The sequence below is a fragment of the Eschrichtius robustus genome, chromosome 21, assembly GCF_028021215.1.
Source record: "Eschrichtius robustus isolate mEscRob2 chromosome 21, mEscRob2.pri, whole genome shotgun sequence".
Taxonomy (NCBI): Eukaryota; Metazoa; Chordata; class Mammalia; order Artiodactyla; family Eschrichtiidae; genus Eschrichtius; species Eschrichtius robustus.
This window is the reverse complement of record NC_090844.1, coordinates 21,695,443-21,703,136: the sequence shown is the minus strand read 5'-3', so window position 1 is coordinate 21,703,136 and position 7,694 is coordinate 21,695,443.

Here is a 7,694-nt window from a genome sequence, read left to right as displayed (position 1 = left end):
TCAGTTCAAAATTGTGACCTCCCAACGTCTGTGGGATAAACTGTTTATTCATCGATGCAATCATGGTGTCAGTGAATAACAGGTTTTTAAAAAAATATAGGTGTGTGCTAGCCTTCAAGTGAAGAAGCAGCTGGTCCCTCTGGTTCTCCAAATGTCCCTTTGAGATTTTCCGGGTCCATGAAACCCACAAGAGTGGGAACTCCTGGATTACTAGGGGAGGGCTTAAGCTCAGGCTGAGGCAGTGGGGAAGGAGACGGGGAGACGCATAAGGGGAATGAGACGGAGGTGGAGTCTATAGGACAATATACTTGACAGTCCAGATTTTACTGGACTTCGCACATGGACTCTCTTCCTGAACGTCAAATATACAATCAGATTTTTTTTCAGTAATATCCCATGAGCGCCTCTTTTGGGTCAATTGTATTATAAACGTATTTTATAAAATACACCAATACATAATTCATTTTCACATTTCTCCCCTTAATTCCATTCTTAGAATAACCATCACATGATTTATAGTCTTACGGTTGACTACATGGGCTTCCCGTAAAAGCTCCTTCTTGAACAATCATTTGACAAGAAGATTCTAAAATGACCATGAGATTCCTTGTCATGCAACCTGCCGAAACCTTCTTCCCTCAGAGGAAAGGGGACGGGTATTGTGCTGCTTCTCTTCTGGCTTTGCCTTTCGTGATATCAGAACCATCTTCTTCCCAGCTCCTGTTCCGGGAGCCTATTGCCTCGACTTTAACACAGACTGAGAGCTGGTTTCATCAAATTGACATGAGCAGCAAATGCCGGGGGGAAGCTGGGGGTTATATTCTCATTTGTCTTCAATCTCATATTTGACTTTCTTGTTCTTCTCTGGCATTCTCTAATCTACACAATCAAGATGAACTGTGATAGAGTCACAATGAATACGGCCTAGCCGGTGCCCGCGGAGAAGCAGCCTTGGATAATAGATCTCATAATGCATATTGTGCTTCCTCATTTCCTACTTTTTTGTATTCTCCACCCGGCACAACCCCCCTGCCCCTCACACAGACACACATTCCTCGCCTAGATGTTACCACCTTCATTTCCTTCATTTAGATTCTGGAGATACTATTCTATTCTGACATGAAGTCAATTTAGACACACAGTCTTTGAACATTTTCAAAAAAACCAAGTATTCTTCGGGACTATTTGATCTTTCCCCTAAAAGAAACCCCCTCATTTTGTCCACATTCTTTCCACATATATTTACTCCAGGGTAACCTTTCGGTTCCTATTGGGATTACAGAGAGGGTCCTATTCTCCCAGTGCTACATATTTTGTTATTTGAAAGCCCTGAGTTTGTTCTGCTCATAGGATATCAATTAGAAATGCCAGCTGCCCTGCTCCTACCATTTCTACTATAATCTCTGGTGTATCATTAAGTGGTTCTGTGTAGCATAGGCAACACTAATTAGAACAGCAGCCTGGTTTACATGCCTCATTATTTAGAGGGAGTAATACTCAGAGTTAAAGGATCACCCCAAATTACATTTATTTATTTTATTTTTATGGCTGCGATTGGTCTTAGCTGCAGCATGCAGGATCTTCATCGAGGAATGCGGGATCTTTTGTTGCGGCACGTGGGCTTCTCTCTAGTTGTGACATGTGGATTTTTCTCTCTCTAGTTGAGGCGCACGAGCTCAGTAGTTGTGGCGTGCGAGCTCAGTAGTTGTGGCGTGCAGGCTTAGTTGCCCCATGGCATGTGGGATCTTAGTTCCCTGAACAGGGATGGAACCCATGTCCCCTGCATCAGAAGGTGGATTCTTTACCACTGGACCACCAGGGAAGTCCCCACCCCAAATTATAAAAGCTGACACTGCTTGCTACCTTTGCTGCTCTATCGATAAATCATATGCTTGGTCCCTACGGTGTCATTCAACCGTTATTCGGTGTCACTCTCATATTCACCTGTAGCTTCTTGAGAGTTAGCGCCACCCATCTCTGTTCTTCTCAGAGCTACCAAAAGCAACAGTTGCCTAGTAGTTTCTCAGTCGGTATTTCTTGGATTAAGTCTAATAACTCTAGAACCCTAATGGCACATAGCTAACCTCTCCTCTAACATGTATTGGGGCTGACTCTTGGTGATCCGTGGTCTCCTAACCTCATTTTCTTTCTTGCTCTGCACAATCTCTTGATTTAATTCACTCCCTTTCTGTGGTGGGCTGGGTTTTAAATTATAAATGCTAACTGCCTCCGGATGAAAAAGAGTTTTTAATAAACACCTTATTACCTCTTCACTGGACCAGCCCAACAACTTTAATTTTTTAATTGTGCAGAGATTTTTCCATGTAAATAGAAATGATAGTTAACTGGTTCCTTGCCTTTGCCTCTTGGGTCCATCCCCTGGACCAGGCTGGTGCTCAGGAGATTCTGTTTTTTAAGCTATTTGAGTCAGACCAAACTGTATTTGGTTGTGTCTGAACACTATATGCCTTCTCTCTTTGGGAATAAATGGTAAAAGTTAAAAAAATAGTCACTGCCAAGTCCTAGGATAATGATGGTTTTTAAGTGATTTCTAGTCCAGCCTGCTGCCCTGAGCTTCATATCCCTCTTACTCGGTTGTCCTTCAGATACCACAAAAACAATACGTCCAAACCTGAACCCTCCCTCGGATGTATTCCCTCTGACAGTGAACTGTAGCACCATCTAAAGGGCCCTCTTTTTTATTCTTCTCTGCCTTTCTTCACATATTTTTACCAGAGACACTGACTGAGTGCTGTGTAAATTGCAATACTCAACAAGGATGCAGCAATCATGAGATCCACTGTCCCTATCTGGAAAATGTTTCCATCAATTACAGAACATAAGGGATATATACAAACAGCCCAGGCCATACTATAAAATATAATGTGTTACTGATCACTGTGGCAATTCCGTTACAACACCTAGTCCTCCTTACAGCCTCTTTCCTGCAGATGCATACATCTTAAGTAACCTTCTCTGGCTGTATTCACATGCATTCCAAAGGAAGCGTTTGTCACAGTTTATATATGGTCATTACCAAAGTTTCCTTTTGTTTGCCTTTCATTCTCACTCTCTCTCTCCCTTTATTTTAGGATGGAGGTGGTAGATCTTACAGGATCAGCCTTATCAGTATCACTGCTTCCTCTTCAGTGTGTTCTTTGCCTTAACTCTTCATCAGTCACCAAGTCCTATTAATGTGATGCTCTCTCCTTAATAGCTCTTGTATTTTCCCCCTCCTAAGCATCCTTAATATCATTCTTTGTCTAAAGCATTTAACTAGGTTCTTTCTCTGTGAACCTGTCCAGGAAACACTAGTCTACACTCTTGCCATAGATTTCTGGAAACCAGATCAGATTTTGTCATTTCTCTCATTGACATAATTCTATGGCTCGCCATTGTGTCCGGGATAAAATCTAACTCCTTAGAAAGCTAAACTGGGTCCTATGTGGTCTGACTCCTACGTACTCTTACAGCATCACCTGTCCTCCCTTCCTCCCTCCCTCCCTGTCGACTGTCTAGGTAAGAGTGTGAACTCTGGAATCTAACCTTCTGGTTTCAAATCCTGGCTCTGCTATGTGACCTTGGAAAGTCACTTATGTTCTCAGTTTTCTTGTCTATAAAATGGGGACAAGATAGTTCCTGTTTCATATAGTTATTGGGTAGATTGAATGAGTTAATATATGTTAAATGCTTATAACCGGCCCTGGATGGTAGTAAATAATATATGTTGTGTGTACATGTATGTGTGTCTTGCTATTATTGTTAAGTTACGTGAAGTTCATCAAAGATTATAATTAGTCTCGTTTCTTTTTTTTTTTTTGTATATGCTGTTTCCTATGGCTAGAATCATACACTCCCACTTTACCTGACTTAACCCCTACTGTCTTCGGAGCTCCAGCTTGGTTGTCAGTCTCTCAAGGGAGCATTCACACACACACCCCCGCCCACCCCCACCCCCCCAGGCTGGATGAGTTGCCTCTCCTACGTGCTCCTATAGCACCTGTACACACCTGGATCATAACATGCATCATACCAGATGTGGGCTCTTGGCATTTGTGGTTTTAAATACTTGTGATGGCCCAAAGGTCCATGAGGTAGTAATTTGTAATAGGTTTATTTTATCTGTTAATCTTTCTATCTATCAATCAATCAGTCTATCTATAGATCGATAGATAAAATAAGGCAAGGCATAAGTAGCTTGGGGATTCAGAAGCTCAGAAGCTCTCGGGATGTATCCATACCAATAGTAGAGGTTCTACCATATTTTAATTTTCTATTTCTTTGTATGTTTCCCGTATTAAATTTTGGATTCCTAAATTGGGGGACTTAAAAAAACCTTTATCCCTAGTGCCTTATATTTATATAACAGAGGTTTAAATAATATTTACTGAGTGAATGAATGTGTATTTTTAATTTAATACAGATTTTTTTACCCAAAAGCTGACTTTGCCCCTGAGCCATAGTTTGAGGTGCTGACCCTCTTCCCAGGAAAATATACACACATGGTTAACCTCAAAATTTCAAAAGGTTTGAGTCACCTTTGCCCTCAAGGACAGTTACCCATTTATTCAAGGAGAAAGGGAGAAGGAATGCATTTTTTAATACTAAATGCTCCAGAGATGTATGGCTGATAAAGTAAAAGGACTCATTTGAATTCAGTTTTTTAAAAGATAGATACTACCCTATTTTGTCTTTGCCCAGCAACTTCTTGGAAAAGATAACATGATTCGTTTTCAAGAGAGGCAAATTTGGATCATAATTTAGTAAACTTATAGAAAGTCAGTTATCTTTATAGGTGTTTGGGGGCTATGATTCGGGGATATAGAAGAAAAGTTCCCCACCCCTGCTTTCACCCGAGTAGCTCACACATGCCTGCTGCACTATCTGATATTCTTTTCATTCGCTACACTTTGTGACTAAGGCTCGGAACACTCTGTCCTCAGTGGCATATCTGAGAGGGTGAATGCATTTGGGCACTAATGCCTGAAGGAAAGGTGCTTAGACAGCCAGGGTGGCTGGTCAGGGCAGGAAGGTGAATCCCAGGGGACAGCCTTTAGCTTTGCCACTAGCATGGAGGCTCAGACGACAACATCATCTCCTTTATGATTAAGGCAGGCTCTAAAATTGCAAAAGGAAAGATGAGATCTTTTGGCTAGTAGCTCTTTCAAGACTCTTCCTAAATGTTCTTCCTAAAAAGCCAAGCTTCGTGGCTCTCAGTGGTACAGATCGTATACCTGCATATGACTGAGAGATAACATGTTAAAATGTATATGCATATTCTGAAGACCAGAGAGAAGCTTTCCAAAGCACACCCAAATCAGTGCTTCTTAAAGAGGGACCAAGAGTGGAGTGGATGGGGAGCTCGGGGAAGTTCGGGGACCATCCTGAGAATCACTACGTGTAATAAAGGGGTACAGTTCGTGGCACTGAGGTGCACACACAAAGGATGTGAAGACCGAGGAAAATGGTTGAGAACTATGATCAAGATTAAAGTCCATGTGCCTCATTTACAGGTAAGGAATCAGGTCCCCAGGTGTTACAGGATGGGCTTTTCCTACCACGCCAGACATCTCTTCAGACCTCATTTTACACGCCAAGACCTCTCCATTACAAAGTGCTTTCTGTCATAGAAGGTCCTTTTTTTAAAAGTAACTCAGAGTCTTTTGATGAGCTTCATGACAGACCTGCTCTATTATGAAAAAAGAAAAAAATAAATGTGATCAACGAAGAATAACTAAGAATACTTGTCAAAGTGACATGGAAATAGCTGATAATATGAGCAAATATTGAACAGTTAAATTGTACTGGAATGACTTAATAACATTTAGTCATATCTCTTAAATAGTTACATTTAATTAAGCCACTGGATTCAAAGTTGACTCTCAGTGCTTGTAACTTTTCGAGGAACAAGATGAAATCATCCAATTTAATTTTGGGAGCAAGTACTGTATGTTTTACAGAAAGCTGAGGAATTGATTCAGAAACTACTCTTATAGTTCTGGCATGTTTCATATATTAACAGTTCTTTCTAATCCCTTCTTCTCTGGGTAATTTATGCATATGTCAAGAGGTCAACCTGGGCTGTAGCTGGTTCAATATTTTTATTATGTAAAATGAACTTTAGTATTTGTTTTTTTCCTAATAGGCCCTGTATTCCCTTCAAAGGCTCATACAGAGTGGTTCGTTGTGTGAAGGGCCTCGCTATTTGATTCCACTCCTACTACTTTGCATTTACATTACACATTGAGAAAATTATGAACAACAACTATCACTTCTGAGGGTGGAAACTGCCATGAATCACAAAGACAAGAAGTAATTTTCTGTAATCACAAGATGACTCAGGTTAGTAGCTTTCAGCTATCACAGCAATTCACATAATATGAGCATATTCGGGAAACCTAATTAGTCCCAATTCCTATAATTTAAAATTTATGACAATGTGATATAAGGTAAGCTGGAGTTTATTTTTGCACTAGGTGGAAAAAAGAATTTGAAAATAGTTGTCCAGGGTGAGTTAAAATGACAAGAATGTATTTAGTGTTTTATTAGAGAACAAAATGTGTTTCTAGGACTTAAGCATATTGTGAAATGACAGTTTTTATCATTGAAAAGGGTGCGGTATAATTTGTACTTGAAAATAATATGTAGGTGTTACATTTGAAGTATCATATATTAAAAGGTTTTTAAAAAACCTATGTATTTTATAATGAAGTCTTTTTATAATGTAAGTAAAGTCTTTGAACTGTCCAGAACAATTTGTATTTTCACTTTAGAATTACAGTTTGAATCTATCTTTGAGATTTAAAGCAGTTCTATTCTCTTTTTTTTAAATATTGTGTCTTCTGTGGCATTTATAACAAGAGAACAATTTATAGTTATTTATATTTGTTTTTAGTTATAAAAATGTGACTATTGTGTGTCTAGGGTATATCTCTGAAACAGGCCTCTGCAAGGGAAGGAAATTATGAAACACAAAACACAACCGGGAAAGCTCAGTCTTAGCCCTGCTTCCTGAGTGCCTCTTGACTCCTACCAGGGGATTAATGATTTATGAACGAATATTTGAGGACCAGTTTATCTAGAGTAAAGCATTGTTGTCTTGCATAGGGAGCTAAGGAAACAGCTCACTGATTCATTAGTTCTACAGTTAATTATTGAGTGAAGGCACTATGATATATATAAAAGAAAGATCAAATTTCAGTTCTGCCCTCCAGGAGCTTCTAATCTAGTTGGGAACATATACAAAGTTGAGAGTTCAAGATAGTATCAGGAGAAATGCTCTAAGAGTGATAGCGATAATAAATATGCAGTATATAGAAATACTGAGAGAATTATTATTTTTATGGATAGCTATCCTTAAAGTCTTTATGGAGGAGAAAGAGGCTGAGCTAGACTTTGAAGGTAAGATTTTGGAAGGGAAGCATTTCAGATGAGAAAGAACAGCCTGCTGGCTTCAGCAAAGACCTGAGTGACGAGCTATAAACAGGGCCCACTCAGGGAAAGGTGAGTAGAGTTCTTTGGGTAGAGCTGAGAATTTGAGCTGTGGCAGTCATAGGACATGGCTGGAAAGCTAGACTGGGACCAGGTCATGGAGGCTTTTGAATGCCAGATGGAGGAGTGCAAGCTTTATCTCATAGAAGTCTCCTGAAGGGTTTTCAACAGAGAGGGGAGATTATCAAATGCACATTATAGGA